The sequence below is a fragment of the Phoenix dactylifera genome, unplaced genomic scaffold, assembly GCF_009389715.1.
Source record: "Phoenix dactylifera cultivar Barhee BC4 unplaced genomic scaffold, palm_55x_up_171113_PBpolish2nd_filt_p 000542F, whole genome shotgun sequence".
NCBI lineage: Eukaryota > Viridiplantae > Streptophyta > Magnoliopsida > Arecales > Arecaceae > Phoenix > Phoenix dactylifera.
The window spans coordinates 321,735-334,379 of record NW_024067951.1 but is presented as its reverse complement, the minus strand read 5'-3'; the positions used below and the strand labels follow the sequence as shown (position 1 = coordinate 334,379).

Genomic DNA, 12,645 nt, shown 5'->3' with positions numbered 1-12,645 from the left:
ACAAATTTCATGCTTCCAGAATAATTACAATGCGTCTGTCAAATTGGCTTCTAGGGCATACTCCTAACAATCTTGTTGGAAATCCTAGTGGTCGCATGCATATATTTTTAAAGATTTTACAGCAGAAGTATGAATTAAACTATTTAATTTCTGTGCAAGCTCAAGATCATATCTCTACAACAAAAATAGATCCAGAACTTTAAACATTTATCCTAAACAAGTATGCATGATTCTATGTCTAACATGTAGTCATGCAGAATTTTAGCAACCTAGTTGATTTCTAATCTTAATTTCTAATAAGATCAGATCTCATACCTTTTTGCTTTGAGAACTTTGATGATGCCTTGATTACCTTATGTAGCTGCACACATATCCGGCCTCTACGGATAGTCCATGCGAAGCTCTACGAAGATCCACAACTGCAGGAGTGCTAGCTTGTGCAGAGGTGCTGCAATGGCTGAACTTTTCTTCCTCGAAGCACTCAACTTTTGATTCTTCTTTGAGAGGATGAAGGATAGAGATGAAGGAGAAGAAGGAGGAGAGAGGGTGGCTGGCTCTCAGAATTTTTTCAGAATTTAGAACCCTTTCTAAAGACCATCTCCTGCAAACCCTAGGCATGGGGGTCCTTTTATAGCCAAAAGACCCCCCACGCCTCACACCTCTTTTGGCCAACAATTTGGCTGATAAAATTTCCAAAAAATTATGGTGAATCGGAAGCTAAGAGATGAACAAATTTTCTTTAATCTTGTGCTATGAATCCCTAAAAATCAGGGGGTTATTGCGCTCCAAACTTCAGCTGCACGCCATCCCTGCTTGATGCGCCATGCAGTCCCTATAAATTAGGGATTTGATTCCTATCTTTTTAGGAAGATTTGAGGTGACATATTTTTCTGAAAAATAGCCCCACGCCTCCTCTTTCCTCATGCCAAAAATTGGCTGAAAATAAAGAGGATTGGCACCACTGCTTTTAGGGATAAGGATGAGGTGTCTTTCTTCTCCAAGAAAGAAAGCTAGGATCCTATAATTTAGAGATTCTTCTGCTTATCAATTTCTGAATTTTTGAACTTAGAATTCTTATCAAATAAGGACTTTTAATAGGCTTGGGTCAAGCATAATCCAATTGGGTCAAGTTCGATTAATTGGGTCGAGCCTTATCAACTTGGATCGAACCCAATCTAATTAGGTCAAACCCTGATGTAGCCCAAATTGAATTTTATTCAATTTGGCTTAACCTAAGCTCAATTATTCAATCAATTGAGTTCATTAGCAATTAATTGCTAATTAATCCTTTAATAATTCAATAATTATTTTACTGCAACTTTTGCTTAGGGTAATTTGTCACTCGAATTGACCAATGTACCCCTAGACGATTCTTAATCGTCGATCAGCCATTTGATCAACCTAGAAACTTCTATGCATGTGATCCATAGGTTCGAACCTAAGCCGATAGAAGAAGAACAAGGAGATATAGAAGAAGTAAGATGGAAAAGTAGAATAAGAAGGAGAAGAAGGGGGAGAATAAGAAGAAGAAGAAGAAGGAGAAGAAGGAGAAAGAGGAGGAGAAGTAGAAGAAGAAGGACAAGAAGTAGTGGAAGAAGAAGGAGAAGGAGAGGAAGGAGAGGAAGGAGAAGAAGAAGGAGAAGCAGAAGAAGGAGATGAGGGAGAAGAAGAAGAAGAAGAAGATGGTTAACAAGAAGAAGAAGAAGAAGGAGAAGGAGAGGAAGAAGGAGAAGGGGAAGAAGGAGAAGATCAAAAAGCAGAAGAAGAAGAAGTAAGAAGGAGAAGAAGACAAAGAAGGAGAAGAGGCAAAGTGCACTTAGCCTCCTGTCCTAATTCGAGTTCTTCTTCTCCTCCTTGTTCTAGTTTTCCATCTTACTTCGTCTACATCTCCTTGTTCTTCTTCTCCTACTTTTTCTTCTTCTTCTCCTTCTCCTTCCACTTCTTCTTCTTATTCTCCCCCTTCTTCTCCTCTTTGTTCTACTTTTCCATCTTACTTCTTCTACATCTCCTTGTTCTTCTTCCATCTTCAGTGGCCCCTTGGATGAAATAGATCATATCTTTTCTCCATATCTCTGAGTTCGAGTTCTTCTCTCCTTTCTCCTTCCCATCTTCCGCATAAGGGTTCTCAAGTTGGTATCAGAGCCAAGTAATCATTATTGGTTTCGAGAAAGGTTTCCCGCCGTAAGCCGGTAAGCTGGCAGGAATAGGACTTAGCCAAATGATTGGCTAAGAGGCGTCTGGCTTGGTAGTGCTAAGGCACTCGAAGGTATGATCATTCAGAACCTTAACCTTGAAAAATTCTCTGAGTAGTTTCCAATCCTTGAGGTTATTATTCTCTTTTTGGGGCTCTTCACAGAGTAATCTTCAGAGCCTATTCTATGGGCATTCGAAGGTTAGTTGAAAATAGTTTACTATTCTTGGACTAGAAACATGAACTGGTAGTTATTTATTTGTTGTTGAATTATATATCTTCCATACTGAAGTCATGAGGATAGTTATCGGTAACTGTCTCTGGATTCACTGCATCTGGATGAGTTGAGGCCGAGAGTGGGAGTTGAGGATGAGTTGATGCCAAGATCAGGCGAGTAGGGGCAGTATGTAGGACAGCGAGGCTAAGTGCCTATAGTGATCCTCCTCTAGTAGGGTGCAGGAAGCTGGATTGATGGAAGAAAGAGACCAGATTATAACTATTCAAGTGATGGAAGAATGTTTGATTTATTTTTCAACAACAGATTAAATATTTGCCATATCATTCATGTGTTAGTGTTTTTTGTCTTAGAATGATAAACTATTATTCAAATTATTCTTCATTGATCAATAGGTTAAGGGTAAGAACATCATCACTTCATTGTGCACAGCACTAACCAGATAGCCAGTCAAAGCCTACACCTATGGAGAAAATCTCCAATAGTCCTTATTCTATTACAATTTTTAATATAAGTCTAATAGACCGTAAGATATGTTTCCAACCAGGAAGATGACAAGAAAATTCATAATCAGGAATTTATGTCAAAAGATAATAAAATCTTCAGAAAATGGTATTCTAGTTTAATTCAATTGAGTTAGAATATTATAAAAATCAATATTATGAAGACTTAATAACCACAGGGATCATAGAATACTTTATCCTATGGTTTGATAAGTTATATATAGAACAAATAAAAGCACAATTAAAGCTTTATATAGAAGAAATAGTCTTAGAAGGTTTTAGGACTAATCCTGATAGCATAGCAAGGGTACACAACATAGGTCTCCCGGATCTAATGAATTTTGAGGATGACATAATTCTAGAAAATGAATCTAGAATAAAAGAAGTAGACTTTCCAGATCTCATAAAGTATGCTGACCTCCCTATGTCAGATAGAGATCCTTTTCAAATTATTGAAAAAGAACCAAATAAAATAGCTAAAATAGATCAACAAATAGTTGTATCTGAGGAAAGTAGAACTAAGTTAATAGAAATGAATATTAATTCCAGGAACTCAAGAAATATTAAGACTAAAGATAAGTCTTACCTTAAAAGGTTTAAAAAACAAACTTGAACCTAAACTATTAGAAGAAAATACTCTTCTAAAACTCATATTGAATCCTAAATTAGGATCAAGTGTGGATAAGCAATATTGCCTATCAGTCCATTATTGGAAATTAATGATAAAAGGAGAATGGTTAATTAAACTGTTAAGACACTCTTCTTCCAAAAAAGAAGAAAAGAAGAAAAATGATGTAAATAATAGCTCTACATCAGATGTATCAAATATGGATACATTACTAAAAGAAATAAATTATATTTCTTTCAGTTACCTTCAAAATAATGATGTTAAGGACTAATAGTCAAAGGAACTCAGTCTCAGTAAAAGACTTGAGACATGAGATTAATCAATTAAAAACAGAAATAACTCTGTTAAAATCACAAGAAGAAACTATCCCTATAATAAACGATTCTCCCTATTCTAGGAAACAAGAGAAAGAAGTAATATTTTCTTTCATTAAAACCCCTCAATTAAGGGCTATTAATCAAGCCAGGAATTTATTAGCTTGTAAAGAAGAATATTTAAGATTTCTTACCCCTTCCTCTCGTCGGTTGGCCGCCGGCCGGCGACGACGGTGAGATCAGAGCCACTGTGGCTGCTGTCGGGTGAAGGCCGAGCCACCCATTATGATGTTCTTCCGTGGATGATGGACGAGGGGGAAGGGAGGAATGAGGCCCTGTCTGTTCTTGGGAGAAGAAGAGGAAGGGACCACCTCTTCCTCCCTCTCTTGGCCGGCCACCATCGCCGGCGACTGTAACAGTGGTGGCCGGCGACGATTCGGCCAGTGGTGGCCGAGTCGTTGGGTTGGGGAAGGAAGAGGGTGTTAGAAGTATGCCCTAGAAGCCAATTTGGCTGACGCATTATTTTATTCTGGAACATAAATTTGTACTCGACATAATTAAGTTGGGCATTCTTTTCATTCATGTTCTTATGTGTCTGATGCAAAAATAAATTCTTCTTCCAAGTGCAGGAGAATCGTACAAGTAGTAAAATCTCGGAAATCCGAGGTCGAATCCTCAGGGAACGAAATTTATATAAGATTATTTAGTATAGTTTCAGATTAATTAATTCAATAAATTTGTGGATTAAGACGATGTTTTGCAAATAGAAAATAAATCAGTAAACATAGAATCCAAGTTTGGATAGATTAAAATGGTGTAGGGATCTAGATTCTCCTTTGATAATATCAAATTCATGCGATAAATTCTATAATTCTTTTATTTTCTTTAAGAATTATAAGCAGATAAAATTTAATTATGGAGTTTGTTCTTGATAACATGAGTTCTCTTTCTAAGTATTCAATGTGCCTTATAACGTCAACGATGAGTCAAATAATTGAGGAAGACATGTATCAATAAGCATAAATCATAAAAGAATTTTCAATATATAAGAATCATGACATAATCAAAAGATAAATCGTATAAGCAAAAGATTAGAATTTACATCATGAACTCGGTACATCAAAGGATCTTCCTTCCCCCCATCACCTAGGACTTTAGCCTTCCATTAAAAACATTATCCTCCCTCTCACCATTTTTTTTTCTTTTTTTCAGAAAAACAGAGCCTCCCCTGTTTCTTCCCTTTTTTTTCTTTTCTTTGAATACGGCTGAGGCTCTGTTTTTTTTTCCTTCCAATCAACTCCCCCTCCAGCCGAGAGAGCCCTCTTATATGCTGTGATTGGTCCCTGATCCCACAGGATAAGTGGAGATTCCGAGTATCCTGGATGCGGGAAGGCCAAACGCGGAATGGGAGCTGATCACGGATCCTTCGGGCGGACGTGTGTGGCAGGCTCAGCTGAAGGTACTCGCAGACGGCTGGGAGATCTAGGAGAAGTTGGATGCAGGAAGGCTTCACGTAAGGACGCGTGGACTGCGAGGAAGACGGAAGCTGGATAATCGCTGGGAAGAGGCAGAAGACGCGTGCGTTCGTGAGGAGCTCGAATGTAGATGGCTGAAGATCTGGGGATGCTGGAATCTTGGATGTGAATGGATGGGGATTGCATGCTCTGGCTTGCGGGAGAAGCAGAAGAAAGGGGATCTGATAGGAGCTGGGATTCGGACGTTGGGATCACGGTCGCTGTGAAGCTCTGGGACGCGGACGATTGGGTGCTTGAGACGCTCACGAACGGCTGGGAGGAACAGATGCTAGCGATGTTGTTGGGAGGCGCCATGGGATTCGGATGATACGCACGGAACGACCACAGGGCACTAGGAGCTTTGGGATGCGGGCGTGGAAGCTTGAACTGGGACGCGCTGGATCTGAGAAGGCTGATGTGGCTGGAACTCGGGAGAGCTGGCTCACGCGTGAGGCGGGTTAAAGAAGAGCTAGGATCTGTTCTGCAGCTGGGAATAAATGAATTTGATAAAATAATAATAAAAATTATAATAAGTGCTATGGATAAAATATTTAATCATGCAAATGTTAACACCTATCATTTATCATTATTTTGCTAGCATTAGGCTAAGTTAATTTGTATTTAGATCGTACTTTTGTGCTCTCATCACACCCCCCAACTAGCTTATTGCTAGTCTCTAGCAATTAACAAGCATATAATAAAATAAGAGTGCAAAAGGTGTTGGTTGATCCTTTGATGTTTTATTTGAACTAATTGCATAAAATTAAGATAAGCACTCACTTTCGTAGGAATCACGATTGCACTTAGCACGTGCAACAAGCCGTTAAACCCCTAGGTTTTCTTAGTGGACGAGTGTTGTCTCGTGAGGGTTTTCAGGGATGTTACCCACAAACATCATGAATTATATGACATGACATTCTAATAAAAATATGAAATAAATCCTAAGCTAATGCACATGTAATTAATTGATATATATTTTCAAGCATGGTAACTGTCAAAGCAAGAAAATATAAAAGTGTAGTGTGCATCAAATCGCATGACTTTCTCAGAGTACTAATACCTCCACCACAACAGGGCACCGCCTGAGTTTTAGGTGCACTACTCAAGTTCAAAAGTATTTTCTACAATTTATTAGAACCTGATCCATCAAATTTTCAGAATATCACATGTTGTCTAAATTTGTCAAGAATGGTTCGCATATAAAGAAAGAGCTATCAATCCCAACTAAACAACCCAGGTACACGGAGGTCCAATACAATGGAGTCAAACCGGCCATTACCACATGTCACTAGGTTCAGCCTAACCAACTCATTCATGCTTATTTTTATTTCATTTATTTTTTTTCTTTCAATACACATGACAACTACAGCTATCTAACCCCATTAGGCTCTAGTAAGGTCCATGTAGCGAGCTTTCAGTCAATGACCTCCGATCCAGTTGGCTCAAGACATTAGGTGAAACACCCCTCGGACTTAATTACTCGAACCAAACTACGCCATGAGGCCAGACTTGTCATCATAAGTTTTTTTTTAATATTTTTTTTATTGTGCAAGAAAATAGATGGTAGACTGAACCATATAGATATTTTTATTATATATGTGACTGCATTGTGACTATAGGTCAACCAAGGTCGGATCATAAGGCACCTAAGTAATCTAGTCGGGATATTCAACCTCTATTTTTATATGAAAACCAAATCATGAACCTTATGGTACGAACAAGGACACTCATACTTCTTTTATGGATAAGGCTAACAAAAATGTAGTTAACAAATATGAACTCCTGAGGCCTTCCTATTGTCATTAAGTACATGTGTGGGGATCTAATAATACGTCTCTAATCAGTCATAGTATGCATGTGTTCCTTGCCTTAATAGTTGCACAAGCTTAATATGAAAATACACGTGCATTTGCTCAGAAAAGAGAGTAATGGAATAAATCAAATGCAAAAATAAGTTTTTTTTTTTTTGATCAAAATATTTCCCTCCCCCCAACTTAAACATTGCATTATCCTCAATGTAAAAAAATGCAAGAAAACTATATATGAGAGACAATAGAGAAAATAATAGAGAGAAGAAGAATATCTTGAGCTGTTGATTTCCAGAAAAGAAGACCTACAAAATAAGAAGAAAACTAGAAATAAAAGAAAAATTGAATTCTAACTAATATACACATACCTTGGTCGTCATGCTCAGTTGTAAGAAGGCTCCCCCAAGGAAAAGGAGTCCTCTTCATCTGCAAAATTTTGAAGAAAAGGTTTTAATTTGTGTCCATTACCTTAAAAATTGTGCCATCCTGTGGATTCTCAGTTTCAACTGCCCCGTGTGGAAAAATAGTTTTTACAATGAAAGGACCTGTCCATCTTGATCGTAACTTTCCAGGAAACAGATGTAAGCGAGAGTCATAACAAAGAACTTTTTGTGCAGGTTTAAAAGATTTTCTTAGAATTGATTTATCATGCCTAATTTTCATTCGTTCTTTACAAAGTCTAGCATTGTCATACGCATCCCGTCGAATTTCATTCAACTCATTTAATTATAATTTTCGAGCTAAACCAGCATCTGACAATTCAAAGTTTAATTTTCTAATGGCCCAATATGATTTATGCTCTATTTCAACAGGTAGATGACATGCTTTTCCATAAACTAGCCAATACGGGGACATACCAAGAATAGTTTTATAAGCAGTACGGTAAGCCCACAATGCGTCAGAAAGTTTTAAAGACCAGTCTTTGCGTGATGGATTCACCGTTTTCTCTAAAATTCGTTTAATCTCCCGATTGGCTAACTCTACTTGGCCACTAGTCTGCGGGTGATAAGGAGTTGCAATTCTATGAGTGATACCGTACTTTCGTAACAGGATCTCAAAAGGTTTGTTACAGAAATGTTTTCCCCCATCACTAATTATAACCTTGGGCATCCCAAATCTAGAAAATATGTTTTCTTTCAGAAATTTCAAAACAGGTTTGTGATCATTAGTTCTACAGGCAACAGCTTCTACCCATTTTGACACATACTCAACACCAACTAAAATATACTCATGGCCAAAAGATGGTGGAAACGGACCCATGAAATCAATACCCCACATGTCAAAAATTTCAATAGCAGTAATGGGCTGAAGAGACATCATTTGCCTACGAGTTAGACTTCCAACACGTTGACATGGGTCACATGTCCTACAGAACTCGTGGGCATCTTTAAATAGTGTAGGCCAATAAAAACCACATTGCAACACCTTAGCTGCCATTTTCTTAGATGCAAAGTGTCCTCCGCAAGCACTGGCATGACAAAAAGAGAGTACACTTTGTATCTCATGATCCGGAATGCATCTTCTAAAGATTTGATCATTGCAATACTTGAACAAATAGGGGGCATCATAATAATAACTTCTTACTTCACGTAAGAAATTATTCTTATCATTCGATCCCCAATGCTCCGGCATCCGGTTCGTGACAAGAAAGTTTACAATATCAGCATACCATGGCATAGTAGAAAGTGCAAACAATTGCTCTTCAGGGAACGAGTCCTTGATGGGCAACTGTGGCACCGAATCATTAAAAACTAGCCGTGATAAATGGTCAGCAACTACATTTTCTACTCCCTTTTTATCTTTGATAGTGATGTCAAATTCTTGGAGTAGAAGTATCCATCGTATTAAGCGTGGTTTGGCATCTTTCTTATCCAATAAATATTTTAGTGCTGCATGATCTGTAAAGATAACAATAGGAGCACTAAGAATATAAGAGCGAAATTTGTCTAATGCAAATACTACTGCAAGCAATTCCTTCTCGGTGGTGGTGTAATTCATTTGAGCATCATTTAAGGTTTTGCTTGCATAGTAGATGGCATATGGCTTATTATCCTTGCGTTGTCCTAGGACAGCTCCTATCGCATAGTCACTAGCATCGCATATGATCTCAAAAGATAATGACCAATCAGGTGGTCGCACGATGGGTGCAGTGCTAAGCATAGCCTTCAATTTTTCGAATGCCTCTTGACAGGTTTCAGTCCAATTGAATGGTGTATCAAGAGATAGGAGGTTACATAATGGTCGAGCTATGACACTAAAGTCCTTGATGAACCTCCTATAAAATCCTGCGTGATCCAAAAATGATCTAACATCTCTAACTGTCTTGGGTGAAGGTAGCTTGGCGATTAAATCAATTTTAGCTCTATCAACTTCCATGCCCTTCGATGAAATAATATGTCCTAGGACAATTCCCTTTGGCACCATGAAGTGGCATTTCTCCCAATTTAGTATCAGATTCTTTTCCATGCATCGAGCTAAGACTGCTTGTAAATGTAATAAACAATCATTAAAAGAATCGCCAAAAATAGAGAAATCATCCATAAACACCTCTAAAAATTTCTCGTTCATTTCTTCAAAAATGCTGAGCATACACCTTTGGAATGTTGCAGGTGCATTACACAACCCGAATGGCATCCGTCGGAAAGCGAATGTGCCAAAAGGACAAGTGAAGGTAGTCTTCTCTTGATCCTCAGGTAAAATTTCGATTTGGTAGTATCCGGAATAGCCATCGAGAAAACAATAGAATTTGTGTCCTGCAACTCTTTCCAAAACTTGGTCTAGGAAGGGTAGGGGAAAGTGATCCTTCCTAGTGACCAATTTCAATTTTTGGTAGTCAACACACATGCGCCAACTCGTCGGAACACGAGTTGGGACTAGTTCACCCTGCTCATTTTTGACTACCGTCAGACCCGCTTTCTTGGGCACGACTTGAGTAGGACTCACCCACTTGCTATCGAAAATTGGGTAAATAATACCCACGTCAAGCAACTTGAGGACTTCTGCTTTGACCACATCTCTCATCGTAGGGTTCAACCTGCGTTGCATTTGCCTTGTGGTTTTGGCATTGTCCTCCAAATATATCCGGTGCGTGCAAATTAAAGGGCTAATCCCCTTCAAGTCGGCAATAGACCATCCTAAAGCTCCTTTATGATTCTTTAGAACACAAAGTAATTTTCTTTCTTGGGCATGATCCAGATCAGATGAGATGATTATAGGAAATGTGTCCTCGGGTCTAAGAAAGGCATACTTGAGTTCCTTCGGTAAAGGTTTCAACTCGAGCTTAGGTGTTTGTTCATGGGATGGTACTATCTTTGCTTTTCGAGGTGGCAACTATTCAAATTCCTCTATTCTTGGTCTCCACCCATTGACCATCATGACATCCGAATTATCTAAACAGGTGGGACCACATCATCAGCAGTACCTTCAGAACACCAATCTATTAAACCATTGTCGGCCGATTCAGTAAATGTTTCTTTTAACAGATATTCTTCTGCAATGGTTTCAACCCATTCAACTTCTTTACTTTCTTCATGATCACTGGGTTGTTTGCCTATACTAAAGATGTTCAGTTTCAAGGTCATATTGCCAAAAGAAAGCTTCATGACACCATTCCTACAATTGATCAATGCATTAGAAGTTGCAAGGAATGGACGTCCTAAGATGACCGGAATCTGAGATGGTGAATTGGAAGCAGGATGTGTGTCCAGACGATAAAGTCAACAGGAAAATAGAACTTGTCTACTTGGACCAACACATCTTTAATAATCCCTCTAGGGACCTTCACTGACCTATCAGCTAATTGTAAGGTCATAGTTGTTGGCTTCAACTCACCCAAATCGAGTTGCTCATATACCGTATATGGCAACAAGTTCACACTCGCTCCTAAATCTAGCAATGCTCGCTCAATCCTAAAATTGCCAATGATGCACGAGATAGTTGGGCAACCTGGATCCTTATATTTAGGAAGAATGTTATGCTATAAAATCGCACTCACATTTTCAGCCAGAAATGCCTTCTTCTTGACATTTAAACGACGCTTGACAGTGCACAAATCTTTTAAAATATTTGCATAGGAAGGCACTTGTTTGATTGCATCAAGAAGAGGTACATTGATTTTTACTTGCCTAAAAAGCTCAAGAATTTTAGAGTTTGGTTCAAGCTTTTGCAAGGGCTTTAATCTTTGTGGAAATGGTGCAGGAAAAAGACATTCAATTTTTTCAGTAGATGTTGGTGCTTCAGTTTCTTCATTATCCTTTTCTTTTGTCTTGGGAGGGTCAGAATCAGGTATGACTTGTGTTTGTTCTGGGACTGGTCGGTCAATAACCTTTCCACTTCGCAAAGTTATTATACTCTTCGCTTGTTCTTTATGCAAAGTTGATGATGATGCATTGCTACCACCATAGACTTGACGATTAGGTTGTGGTTGAGCTGGTAGCTTACCTTTCTCTTGAGCACTTAAAGCAGTGGTCAGCGTTGTCAGTTGATTTCTTAATTCATCATTGATTTTAGCTTGACCTTGCATAAAAGATTGCAAAGTTTCTTCGAGACTGGATTTTTGAGGGGGTGCATGTGCATAATGAGGGTGCGGAGGTGGAGGAGTTGGGTTATATACTTGTTGAGGTTGGTCATTTCTCCACCTGAAATTTGGATGGTTCTTCCATCCAGGGTTGTAAGTACCCGAAAAAGGATTATTGAAAGATTTTTGATAGGTATTCATAACATTGGCCTGATCGTGCAAGACTTTCTTGAATGCGGGTATTGTGGGGCAATCAGTGATGAGATGGCCAGGCATCTCGCAAATCCTACAACACTCGCTGTTATGTTCTACGGTCTTGACGGGTTCAATCCTTCTAAGTTCAATTTCCTCTACCTTCCTAGTGAGGGCTGCCATTTTAGCCTGAATATCATTCTGAGTACTAAGGTTGTAAAGGCCCCCATGTCCAATGCTAGTAGGCTTAGGTAAAGGTTTATTTACTCTATCCCCTGTATCCCATAATTGTGCAGTCTCTGCAAGAGAATCTAAATAGTCCCATGCCTCATCGGGTTGCTTTTCCAAAAATAGACCATTGCACATAGTCTCTATAAATGGTTTTAACTGTAGAGACAACCCTTCGTAAAAGAAACTAATGGTTCTCCATGTTTCAAACCCATGATGAGGACAAGAGAGAAGCAAATCTTTAAATCTCTCCCAGCATTCATAAAATGTTTCATGGTCTTTTTGTTGGAAATTACTAATGTGCCTTTTCAAAAAGTTAGTCCTTTGTGCAGGAAAGAATTTTTTCAGAAATTCTCTTTGCATATCATGCCATGTTCCTAGCGATCTAGGTCTCAAGGAGTTCAGCCATGTTATGGCTTTATCCTTTAAGAAAAAAGGAAACAATGTCAATTTAAGGACATCTTTCGATACATTTGGCACTCTAAATGTGATACTAATTTTCTCAAAATCCTTAAG

The 12,645-nt window shown here is 38.6% G+C and overlaps 1 pseudogene; it reads left to right on the top strand.

Annotated features, from left to right (window-relative positions):
* Nucleotides 1-12,337: 12,337 nt before the first annotated feature.
* LOC120106388 lies at nucleotides 12,338-12,435 on the top strand (annotated as a pseudogene).
* Nucleotides 12,436-12,645: the final 210 nt, after the last annotated feature.